The 13,099-nt window shown below is 51.6% G+C and overlaps 1 pseudogene; it reads left to right on the top strand.

Annotated features, from left to right (window-relative positions):
* Positions 1-6,565: 6,565 nt before the first annotated feature.
* On the top strand, positions 6,566-11,837 carry LOC133754755 (telomerase reverse transcriptase-like; annotated as a pseudogene).
* The last annotated feature ends 1,262 nt before the right edge of the window (positions 11,838-13,099 follow it).

Below are 13,099 nucleotides of genomic sequence, written 5' to 3'. Positions count from 1 at the left end.
CTGGCAATAAGCACTGCAGGTTCTTGAATAAGGGTAAAGGGACAGGTAGCACTGGCTGAAGACATGCTTTCAAGCAGCCACTTGTGCAAATTTAACTGATATGTGCCATTTATGTAGATTGGGAGAAGAGTAAGCCAGGAAGAACTTTTTTTAGATTTACTTATTTTGAAAGAATTCAAGGATCCTAGAGGTTGTTGGGGCAGAGGTTTCTATAAGGCTGATTGTTAGGTAAGGAGTCTTGAAGGTGGGCTGATGCTGTCATGGAGCCGATTTCTCTTTTCTAGAAGTTCTCATGGAAGATTGTGGCCATAGCTTTTTCTCTTTACAGTACCACGGTGGATCCCAGGCATCTATTTTTGTTTGTTTTAGTTGATGGGCTTTTCTGTTTTGTTCTTTGTGATACATAAGGATCTTCGTATAACCTTTTTTGTCTGAAGAGATGTTCCTCAGGATTTAACTTAATTAGCAGTTTTGTCACATCTGTTGATCCTTGGGAAATGTCACTATACAGATGTTTCCCAAAATTAAACCTACATAGGTAACTTTGAGTAACTTATCCTATCTGAAGCAAGTAGAAGAACAAGTTGTTTTTACCTTTTGAAGCTCTTGGAATTTTCCTCTCTCTCTTTGCTTCCCTAATTAAGCTGCAGCTGTCTCCTGACTCGACCTGATGCTCTGATCCTGTCTCATGCTGTTTCCTACCTGTACTTTCATTGGTATAGTACTAGAGTCACAAATGCTAATAATGAAATAAAACCTTCAGATAACCAGAATGACCAACCAAAAGTGCCAACCAAGCCCCAAATTATTGTTTGTTCATGGAATCCTTCTTTGGCAGAGTTTTGAAGTGCTGATACTGACTGAATCTCCTTTTCCCTCTAAGCTGTTTAAAGTTCCCTAAAGTCTCATTATTTGCAAGACCATAAAAATAATTATTTCATTGTAAGATGATACAAATACATTAACAGAAGTTAAATTTCCATCAATACATTTATGAAAAATATGCATTTTTTAAAAAAAATTTAAGTTATACAAATTTCATATATACAGATTTAAGGACATAGTGCCACTTCCCTCCTCTACCCTCCCTTTCAATTTGCATTTTTTGAAGAAATTTTTGAAGCCCTCACATATATTATGTCACTTAATATTTAAAAAAATATTCATCTTTGAAATATCAAAGTATTATTCCTTCTTAACTCCTTAGGTGAGTACAACAAAATCTATTTTTTAAAGATTTATTTATTTTATTTGAAAGGCAGAATTACATAAGGAGAAGGAGAGACAGATCTTCCATCAACTGGTTCACTCCCCAAATGGCCGCAATAGCAGGAGTTGGGCCAGGCCAAATTCATCTTCCTCATTCTTCCCAGGTGGATTAGCAGGAAGCTGGATCAGAAGCAGAGCAGCCTGGAATTGAACTGGTGCCCATATGGGATGCTGGTTTCTCAGGTGGCAGTTTAACCCACCACACTACAGTGCCAGCCCCTACAGTAAAATCTTCCACTTCGTATTTCATATGTGAAATTATAATTTAGCACAATACCAAAATCATACTGTTGAGAGTGAAGTTCATCATTCTGAATTTATTTTAAATGGTTTTAAATGAATGTGTTCCTTTTTAAAAAAAATATTTATTTTAATGTAATTGAAAGGCAGAATGACAGATTTTCCAACTTCTTATTCAGTCCACGAATGACTGTAACTGCTTCTGCTGGGCCAGGCCAGAGATAGAAGCCTGGAATTCCATCTGGGTTTTGGCAGTGGCTGTCAGGGTCAGGTCACAAACATTTGAGACAACACCTGCTGCCTCTAAAGGTGCATCAGCACAAACCTATATCGGAAGCAGAGCAGCTAGGACTTTGAGCCAGCACTCCAAAATGGCCTAGTTTTGCTCGGACCTCTGCACTGACCTGGGAGACCTGGATGAAGCTCCTGGCTTCTGGCTTTAACCTGGCCCAGCCCCAGGTGTTGCAGCCATTTGGGGAGTGAGCCAGCAGATGAGGACCTCTCTGTTTCTCTCTGTCTCTCCCTCTCTCTCTCTGACTTTCAAATAAATAAAAAATAAACCTTAAAAAATTTAAAACCTCTTTATTATAAAAATCCTCCCCACATTAGGTATAGAAGGAATATATATGACATACCAGGTGTCCCAAATGGTAGCTTTACCTGCGGTACCACATTTCCCACCGTATATTCTTTTAGAGTCAAAAAATATATCTCCCTTTGGCTTCCATTAGATTCCATTCTAATTTCTTCTCAGCCTTTTGGCTAAGATAAGTGTAGATTCCATTCTAGTGATGGGTTATGAATGGCTGACCTGGTAAGGAAATTGATCAGAAAGTTAGGAATATTTCATTGAAGTACATAGATAATATGATGTGTGTTAATTTTGATATTTTATTTATTTTTTTTAACTTTTATTTAATGAATATAAATTTCCAAAGTACAGCTTATGGGTTACAATGGCTTCCCCCTTCCAAAACTTCCCTCCCACCCACAACCCTCCCCTTTCCCGCTCCCTCTCCCCTTCCAATCACATCATGATTCATTTTCAATTCTCTTTATATACAAAAGATCAGTTTAGTATAAATTAGGTAATGATTTCAACAGTTTGCCCCCATATAGCAACACAGAGTGAAAAAAAAATACTGTTGGAGTACTAGTTATAGCATTAAATAAGAGTGTACAGCAGATTAAAGGCAGAGATCCTACATATTATTTTTTTAAAAATTAATTAATTTTCTATGCCATTTCCAATTTAACACCAGGTTTTTTTTTTCATTTCCAATTATCTTTATATACAGGAGATCGATTCAGTATATAATTAGTAAAGATCTCATCAGTTTGTACCCACGCAGAAACACAAAGTGTAAAAATACTGTTTCAGTACTAGTTATAGCATCACTGCACATTAGACAACACATTAAGGACAGATCCCACATGGGATGTAAGTACACAGTGACTCCTGTTGCTGACTTAACAATTTGACACTCTTGTTCATGGCGTCAGTAATCTCCCTAGGCTCTAGTCATGAGTTGCCAGGGCTATGGAAGCCTTTAGGGTTTGCTGACTTTGATCTTATTCCGATAGGGTCACAGTCAAAGTGGAAGTTCTCTCCTCCCTTCAGAGAAAGGTACCTCCTTCTTTGATGGCCCCATTCTTTCCACTGGGATCTCACTCGTGGAGATATTTCATTTAGGTCTTCTTTTTTTTTCTTTTCCATGATATCTTGGCTTTCCATGCCTACAATGCTCCGAAACCATCAAATTATTAGAGAGCATTGGAGAAACCCTGCAAGATATAGGTACAGGCAAAGACTTCTTGGAAAAGACCCCAGGAGCACAGGCAGTCAAAACCAAAATTAACATTTGGGATTGCATCAAATTGAGAAGTTTCTGTACTTCAAAATAAACAGTCAGGAAAGTGAAGAGGCAACCGACAGAATGGGAAAAAATATTTGCAAACTATACTACAGATAAAGGGTTGATAACCAGAATCTACATAGAAATCAAGAAAATCCACAACAACAGAACAAACAACCCATTGAAGAGATGGGCCAAGGACCTCAATAGTCATTTTTCAAAAGAGGAATTCCAAATGGCCAACAGACACATGAAAAAATGTTCAAGATCACTAGCAATCAGACAAATGCAAATCAAAACCACAATGAGGTTTCACCTCACCCCGGTGAGAATGGCTCACATTCAGAAATCTACTAACAATAGATGCTGGAGAGGATGTGGGGAAAAAGGGACACTAACCCACTGTTGGTGGGAATGCAAACTGGTTAGGCCACTATGGAAGTCAGTCTGGAGAGTCCTCAGAAACCTGAACATAACCCTACCATACAACCCAGCCATCCCACTCCTTGGAATTTACCCAAAGGAAATTAATTTGGCTAATAAAAAAGCCATCTGCACATTAATGTTTATTGCAGCCCAATTCACAATAGCTAAGACCTGGAACCAACCCAAATGCCCATCAACAGTAGACTGGATAAAGAAATTATGGGACATGTACTCCATAGAATACTATACAGCAGTAAGGAACAATGAAACCCAGTCATTTGCAAGAAGATGGAGCAATCTGGAAAACATCATGCTGAGTGAATTAAGCCAGTCCCAAAGAGACAAATATCATTTGTTTTCCCTGATCGGTGACAATTGAGCACCAAAGGGGAAACCTGTTGAAGTGAAATGGACACTATAAGAAACAATGACCTGATCAGCTTTTGTCCTGACTCTAGATGTACAATGTAATACTTTATCATTTTTAGTATTTGTTGTTGTTGTTGTTGTTCTAGTACTAGTGGTTGAACTCTGTAATTAACACACAATTATTCAAAGGTGTTTAAATTTTAACTGAAAAGTGATCCCTGTTAAATTTCAGAGTGGGAAAAGAGAGGGAGGAGATGCACAGTTTGGGACATGCACAATTAGTCTTGCCCCAAATGATGGAGTTAGTAATGTGCCAGGGGATTCCAATGCAATCCCATCAAGATGGCATGTACCAATGCCATCTCACTAGTCCAAGTGATCAATTTCAGTTCACATTCGATGGCATGGATAGGTCTAAGAAACAAAGGGATCACACAAACAAGACAAGTGTCTGCTAATACTAACTGATAGAATCAAAAAGGGAGAGAAAAATCCAGCATGGGAAGTGGGATACACAGCAGACTCATAGAATGGCAGATGTCCTAAACAACACTCTGGCCTCAGAATCAGCCCTTAAGGCTTTCGGATCTGGCTGAAGAGCCCATGAGAGCATTGTAGGCATGGAATATTTTATTTATAATAGAAAATAAGGCCTATGAGTACATTAAAAGTAATTATTAACATCAATCAGAATATTTGAATTTCTGTCTTAGAATCTGATTATTTCATTCTCAATGTTTCTGACAAGTCACTCTTCATGAATGCAGTGATTCTCAGCTAGGACTGGGTTGCACTACCTCAGGGACATTGGAAGTCTGGGAGGGCCTTTTCAGTTATGGTAGTGTCTGGGGAGCACTCCTGGTGCCAAATGCTCATTATTAGTGCTCAAGGCAGTACTCACTGCCTGAGTTTCTTTTTGCTGGCCACAGTTCTTTACACATTCCGTGGGAGAATCTGTTTGCTTGCTTTTGTGAGCCCCTGGAAGATGCTTACATTCCTTAACTAGAGGCTCTTTCCACCATCTCATTGTCCTTCTGCAGTCCAATGTTCCTCTGACCACAGCTGGCAAAGCTTCTTCACTTTTTTTTTTTTTACAGGCAGAGTGGACGGTGAGAGAGAGAGAGACAGAGAGAAAGGTCTTCCTTTTGCCATTGGTTCACCCTCCAATGGCTGCTGCGGTAGGCGCGCTGCGGCCGGCGCACCACGCTGATTCGATGGCAGGAGCCAGGTGCTTCTCCTGGTCTCCCATGGGGTGCAGGGCCCAAGCACTTGGGCCATCCTCCACTGCCTTCCCGGGCCACAGCAGAGAGCTGGCCTGGAAGAGGGGCAACCGGGAGAGAACCCGGTGTGCCGGCGCCGCAAGGTGGCGGATTTGCCTAGTGAGCCGCGGCGCCGGCAAAGCTTCTTCACTTTTAAAGACTTCAGGTACTGAGAATGGTCTTACCTACTTTATCTGGGTTAATTTTCTTATCCTAAGAACTTAGACACAATCGCACTTGCAATCTGTTTTGCCACGTAAACTAACACATTCACAGGTTCAGGAGATAGACATCTTTGGGAGGAGGGCTGTTACAGGACAGCCTCAATATGCAAACAGAAAGGTGAGGGGAAAAATCTGAGGCAACTGTTCCTCATTACTTCCAGGCTGATAAATTTGTGTTAAGTCCAGGGTAGTTATTTTGTACAAGAATTTTCTGAATTTCAACTAGATCTGTATAGTTATCTTATGATGTTGTACATTTGATTTTAAATGGAATCGTTTTGGGGCTAGCTTTGAGGCACGGTGGTTAAGCTACTGCTTGCAGTTCTGACATCCCATATTGGAGTGTTGATTTATGTCCCCTCTATAATTCTGGTCCAAGTTTGGAAAATGGCCCAAGTGTTGGACCTGTGCCACATATGTGGGAGACCTGGATGGAGTACCTGGCTTTGGCCTAGCCTAGAACATCCTGTTGTGGCCATCTCTGTTCCATTTTTAATTTTTTTAAAGATTTACTTATTTATTTGAGAGGTAGAATTATTGACGGACTAGGTCTTCCATTTGCTGGCTCACTCTCCACTTGGCCACAATGGCCAGAACTGGGCCAATCCAAAACCAGGAGTCAGGAACTTCTTCCAGGTCTCCCACGCAGGTGCAGGGGCCCAAGTATTTGGCCATCCTCCACTGTTTTCCCAGGCCATTAACAGAGGGCTGGATCTGAAGTGGAGCAGCTGGTACATGAACTAATGCCCATATGGGCGCCGCAGGCCGAGCCTTAGCCTTCAGCTTTGTGCTGCTGGACGGTGCCCGCGGAGGCCTGCCCTGGGCCTTCACCACCTGCGTGAGCAGCTACCTGCCCAACACGGTGACTGAGATGCTGCACGACAGCGGCGCGTGAGGGCTGCTGCTGCGCCGCATGGGAAACATGTTCATGCTCCTGCTGGTGCACTACGCATTCTACCTGCTGGTGGCCCCGAGCTGCCCCTACCAGGTGTGTGGGCCACCTCTGTACGAGCTTGGCATCATTGCCGAGGCCTGGCCCTCCTGCACCATGTGTGAGACCCAGGTGGGGCCCGCGGCCACGCTACAGGTTCCGAACAGCATCGGTGGCGAGGCCTGGGCACCCCTGGGCTTGCCTGCCTGCAGTTCGGGGCGTGGGTGTGTCCCAGCCTGTGCGGTGACACCTGCAGAGTGTTCAGAGACCACACCAGGGCTTCCACGGGAGTGGACTAAGCCGGAGCCTGGCCACTCCGCCGCCCGGTGGTCACCACGTCTGCAGGCTCAAGTGTATGCGGAGCCCAAGCGCTTCCTCTACTACCTGGGCTATGGCGAGCGGCTGCACACGTGTTTCCCACTGAGCTCCCTGTGGCCCAGCCTGGTGGGTGCCTGGAGGCTGCTGGAGGCCATCTTCCTGGGCTGGACACTGAGGCCCGGGGGTAGCTGCAGTCCGCGCCAGCTGCTCCTGTGCTACTGGAGGATGCGGCCCATGTTCCAGAAGCCACTTGCGAACCACACACGGTGCCCCTACGGCTCACTTCTCCGGATGCACTGCCTGCTGTGGGGGCCGGCCATGCAGGTATGGTCCCCAAGGCCAGCCGCTGACCCCCAGGAGGACACGGGCTCCCGGCGCCTGGCGCCTGGTGCGGCTCCTGCAGCAGCATAGCAGCCCGTGGCAGGTGCATGTGTTCCTGCAGGCCTGTCTGCGCCGACTGGTGACCCCCTCCCCCCGGCCTCTGGGGCTCCAGGCCCAACAAGCTCTGCTTCCCAAGGAATACAAAGAAGTTCATTTCGCTGGGGAAGCACGCCAAACTCTCCCTGCAGGAGCTGACCTGGAAGGTGAGGGTGCAGGACTGCACCTGGCTGCTTGTGAGCTCAGGTGAATGGACGTTGGCCAGTGCCAAGCCGGGAGCTGAGGGGGTGGTGGGTAAGGCTGCCCCACGCCCCCTGGACTGGAAGGTCACCTGCTGATGGGGTGGTGTGGGGGATGTCAGGTCATGTGCTGGGCAGGGGAGAGGAGCGAGGTTAGACTTCCTGTGAGTGCTGCCCAGGAGGAGGGAATGGGGCTCCTGCCCTGGCTCGCTGGGTGGCTGAGCCAGCGCCCCTGTCATGTTTCCCATTTGAGCTCCAGGGGACTGTGGCAGTGTCTCTGCCAGTGCAGGTGCCCTCTCCTGGGCTGCTCCTGGATGGGTGGGGCTTGAGTCAGATGGCAGCCTCCCTAGGGACCCGATGGGAAGGGCTTGTGGGGGTGGATGCCTTGCCAGGCTCCCCAAGAAACCAGGCCAGTGATGGAGATATGCAGTGACCACTCTGTCCTTGTGTCGTGGAAATGCTCCCACAGCGGGAGGCGTGACATCGGCCCCGGGCACCCCCAGCACTGCTCTGTGCACCCACCCGGACATTGTGTGCTCAGGCAGTGGCCACTCTACTGCCTTCGCAGAGGGATCAGGGATGCCAGGGTTGGGGATCTGCCTCCTGCCAGGCCAGCTGGCCTCCTGCTGCATGGGGCATGATGGGCCGGCTTTCCCAGTGTGGGCTGCGCATGGGAGAGGTGGTGCTGCTGGTGCTGGCCTGTTTCTGGTCCCTCTCGCTGCAGCTGTGGGGACCCTGTCTCCCTCGCTCTGTCTGCGGCATCGGCCTGATGGCCTTACCCAGGCCGCTGAGTGCGGCTCTGTGTCTGGCTCAGCCTCCTGTCACCCCTCCCCCATTGCCCTTTGACCTTCAGAGTGACTGAGTTCTGTTGTCCCCATGGGGTCCTCTCTGTTGAGCCTTTGTTTTGAATTTCAGTGATTTCTGTTTATCTTCTTCCTAATGCCTTTTTCAGGCTTTCCTGTCATTCTGTATAAACTTCTGATGGTGGATGTGTGGCTGTGATGCATTAGCCTCTAAGTACTGCTTTGGCTGCACCTTGTGTAGTAATATGCAGTTATTTTGATATCAGTTACTTTTTAAAAGATTTGATTTATTTTGAAAGAGAGGAAAAGAGAGATAGAGCTTTCATTTGCTGGTTCACTCCCCAGATGGCTGCAACCACCCAGGCTGGGCCAGGCTGAAGCCAGGAGATTCCTCCAGGCCTCCCACATGGGTGCAGGGACCCAAGCACTGGGGCCATCTTCCATTGCTTTCCCAAGAACATTAGCAGGGAGGTGGAGCAGCCAGGACTGGCGCCCGGCTCTCACATGAATGCCAGCGTTTCACGCAGTCCTTTAACCTGCAACTCCACAGCACCGGTTCCTCTGTGGTGACTTCTGAGGTGGCGGACCCCACATGAACCATGAGGCCTGGGTGGTGTCCTATGGCTCCTGCGCCAGGCTCCCGAGGGTCAGCTCTGCCTGCTCAGCATGGTCGACCGCAGGGGTGACATGGGGTGGCGAGTTCTCAGTCTCCACACAGGCGCGTGGTGGGACCCTCGGCCCTGGGGGCCATCTCCTGTGCCCTGCCACCTCCTGGCTCAGCTGACGGCTCCACAGCACCGTCCTCGGCTGGGTGTTTTCCTGCGGTGCCATATGCTCCTGGATTTTTACTCTGCCAGGTTACTTGGTTTAGCTGGTGCTCAGCCACACACACGGGTGAGGTTTCCATTACTTCCAGCCCACTGGACGGCGTTTAGGGAGAGGCTGGCCTGAGTGTGCTTCTCATTTCCTTGAGAGTCAGAGACTGTGAGACAGCGTCCGTCCTCTGGCTCACCACTGAAACGCCTGCAGCGGCCCCCAAGCCAGAAGCCAGGAGTGGCCTCCAGGTCCCCAGCGCCGTCGTCGCTGCCTCCTTGGTGTCCCTGTTCCCCAGGCTTTGCCGTCTTCTGCCTTCGGGTCCTTGTAAGCCACCTGTGGGTGGCTGAGGGCATTAAACCCGGCCCAGTGCCATTGGCTCTCCAGACCAGGGACCTGGACTCTGGCCGCTGTCCCTGCTCGCCCAGCCGCCGTCCCCATGGTCAGGGTCTGCCCCGCTCCAGCCCCTCCCCAGTTTCTCTTGAGCCAGTTATTGGTGGGCCCTGAGTTGCCTGCGATGTCTGATGCCAGGGCCCCCAGGGGTCCAGCCGTGTAACCACACTGTGTGTCCCGCCAGCCCCTGGTCTTCCGCCCGTAGGCTGTGAGTTTGACACTGCACGTGGGAGCCCTTTCCATGTTGTCTGCTCTGTGTGCCAACACGAGCGTTGCCCGTGAGCCGCATGTGCAATGGGGTGCCAGGGGCCGGCACACGTGCAGCAACATGTTCAACAAAGCCAGGGCAGCCAGCTCAGGACTGCAGGGCCCCTCGTGCCCTGCACTCCCACCATGGCTGCCTTGTGAGGGTGCACATGCGGGGTCTGCCTCATTCCAGGGCGTGGCCACATCCCGACCATGGAGCACAGACTGAGGGAGGGGACCCTGGCTAGGTTCCTGTTCTGGCTGCTGGATACTTATGTGGTAGGGCTGCTCAGGTCCTTCTTCTACATCATGGAGACCACATTCCAGAAGAACCAGCTCCTCTTCTACCGCAGGAGCGTCTGGGCTGCAAAACGTGGGCATCAGGTACCACGTGTGGTGTCTGTGTCCCGGCTCCCCACAGGCTGTGAGGCCCCGTGCTGGCCCATGGTAGCCCTGTGCTGGCCTGCAGAGACCCTGTGCTGGCCCGCAGCCCTGTATGCTCATGCTTGGGCTCAGTCCCCTCAGGGTGCTGCTGAGGGACTTGGGTCATGAGTCTCAGAGACCCTTCCTGCATTGACACCTGGGGGTACAGGCATCCCCTCTGGATGACCTTGGTGGGGGTGGCATCAGGGGATGGGGCCTGAGTGATGGAGATGCTGGCTCCTGGTTCTGCTGAGTCAGACTGAGGGATCAGGACTGATTACGCCGAGTCATGCCAGGTGTGGAATGGGAGCCTCAGACCCCCATGTGGGGGTTCCTGGGAGGTGTCTGTGGTGGGCAAGGGTATCTGTAGGCCCCACCCCACCCCGCAGAGTATGCTGTGTCCACAGGGACCAAGGTTCCTTGACCCCAGCCCCGGGGCGTGTTGCAGGCAGCACCTGGAGTGGGTGCAGCTGTGGGAGCTGTCGGACACGGAGGTCCAGCAGCAGGCCAGGTCAGCCCTGACCCTGTCCCTGACCCCAGCCCTGGGCGTGTTGCAGGCAGCACCTGGAGTGGGTGTGGTTGCAGGAGCTGTCAGATGCAGTGGTCCAGCAGTAGGCCAGGTCGGCCTGGACCCTGGCCCTGAACCCCTCTGACCCCAGCCCTGACCCCAGCCCCAGATGTGTTGCAGGGAGCACCTGGAGCAGGTACAGCTGTGGAAGCTGTCGGATGCAGAGGTCCAGCAGCAGGCCAGGTCAGCCCTGCCCATGACCAGACTGCGTTTCATCCCCAAGCCCAGCGGACTGCAGCCCATTGTGAACCCGGACTCTGTGGTGGGAGCCAGAATGTTCCGCAGGGAGAAGGTGACCTGGCCTCCGTCTTGCCCCACACAAAAGCTCACGGGCTTGTGCCTGTGTGCCCAAAGATGGGTCCTGCTGTGAGTGGATGAGGAGCTGAGGGAGGTGCCCAGCTGGGCCTGGGAGCCCACAGGGGGCAGCTGGCCAGGTCCCTTGGAATCCTGCCGTGGCGCCACATGGAGGGGAGGGTAGAACAGCTGTCACTGCCCCCTGAGGACTGCAGGACTCATCTCATGGCTCCCCCTGCCCCCCATGGCCTTTTCTGTGGCTTTGTCCCCATGGCTGCTGGTGCCTCTGCCACGGTGGGGTGATTTTGTCATCAGTTAATGTTGCTGCGGTCACTCCAAGGACCTAGCCTCTGTGTGTGTGGGGGGGTGCTGTGGACCCCAGCCCCAGGCTACTGCTCAGCTGGAGGTGGATGGATGCCTAGCATCCCTGAGGATCACATGTGTTGCCGGGTGAGGGTTCCTGGGGTGCAGTGACAGGAACCCTGAGGAGCCCGGCCAGTGGGCTGAGGGCCGGCTCTGCATTGGGCTCTCCCAGGACCCTGGGAAGCTGGGTGGGCTTGTGGCTGCCTGCCCTCTGCAGCCCCCCTGAGGCTGCATCCTGTGTGCCCCAGGCCCAGCCCTGGACCTCGCACATCAGGACGCTGTTCAGTGTGCTCAACTACGAGCGGGTGCAGCGGCCCAGCCTGCTGGGTGCCTCTGTGCTGGGCCTGGGTGACGTCCACCAGGAGGCCCTGGAGGCTGCAGCTGACCCGGCCCTGACCGCAGACTTCAAGACCATCCTGGACTGAGGCTGGAGGAGCTGTGCACATTGGTGTCGGGGGGAGGGGTCATCTGTGACACAGGGCAGGGCCTGTCCTTGGGGCCTTCTTCCTTCAGGTCAGTCCCCTCCCTGCTGTCCTCAGCAGGGGAGCAGAGCCCACCACGAACAGCCAGGAAGCAGCTCGTGGGAAACCTGGTCATGGGTTGTGGGCCTGTGAGCATGTGCCCCACTCCAGGCCTGCTCATCACCCCTGAGTGATCCAGGGCTGCCGAGGGAATCCCTGTGCTGTGTGGTTGGTTAAGCTGCCCAGCTTGAGTGAGGGGAGACCCCAGGGCACTGACCCACATGTACCTGGGAGCAGCAAGCCACCCACTCCTCATCCAAAGTCCAGGCTGAGAGTCCCTGAGCCAAGGTGTTCACTGTGCAGCTCCGCCCAGGCCTCCCCTTGCCCCGTCCCTACCTCCATCCCTGCAGTGGTCCTCTGGAGCCAGTGTCTGGCACAGTGTGTGTGGACTCCCCTCCCGTCCTCAGATGCCAGGGCAGGAGGACACGTGTCCGCTGTGGGGGAGTCTTGTTCACGTGCTGGAGCCACGTATCTGTCAGGCAGTGTGGCACTGCCTAGTGCCTGACGATGATGAATAGGGAGCCCCCTTCCCCAGGCAGGCCCCAGCATACAGGTGGCCTGATGTGACCTGAGGACCCTACTGAAAGCAGGAAGGGCAGTGTTGTGGGGGGGATCTTGGTGAAGGAGTGGCCTCAGCCACAGGTGTGGCTTGGGCAGCCTGAAGCCTGGCAGAGCAGGCACCTGTGTGACATTTCAGCTGCTGTGAGCAATTCCAGAACCTAACGGGATATTACAGATTGGGTCACGGACGTGGACCATGGACAGGGCTCCTGGCGCCTCGTGCCAGGTTTTATGGCATGGGATATGCCCCTTTGCTGCTGCATTCAAAAGATGTCATGGTAACTAAGCTGACATGCCCAGGGGGACCCCAGACTGTCCTGGTGACTAAGCCAACATGCCCAGGAAGACTCCAGACCATTCTGGTGACTAAGCTGATGTGCCCATGGGGACCCCAGACCTTCCTGGTGACTAAGCTGACGTGCCCAGGGGAACCCAGACTGTCCTGGTGACTGAACCGATGTGCCCAGGGGACCCCAGACCCTGGTGACTAAGCTGACATGCCCAGGGCAGCCCAGACCATCCAGGTGACTAAGCCGATGTGCCCAGGGGAACCTAGACTGTCCTGGTGACTAAGCCAACATGCCCAGGAAGACTCCAGACCATTC

This window comes from Lepus europaeus, unplaced genomic scaffold (assembly GCF_033115175.1).
Source record: "Lepus europaeus isolate LE1 unplaced genomic scaffold, mLepTim1.pri SCAFFOLD_29, whole genome shotgun sequence".
Lineage (NCBI taxonomy): Eukaryota > Metazoa > Chordata > Mammalia > Lagomorpha > Leporidae > Lepus > Lepus europaeus.
Note: the sequence above shows the minus strand (reverse complement) of the source record. Positions and strands in the feature narration are given on the sequence as shown.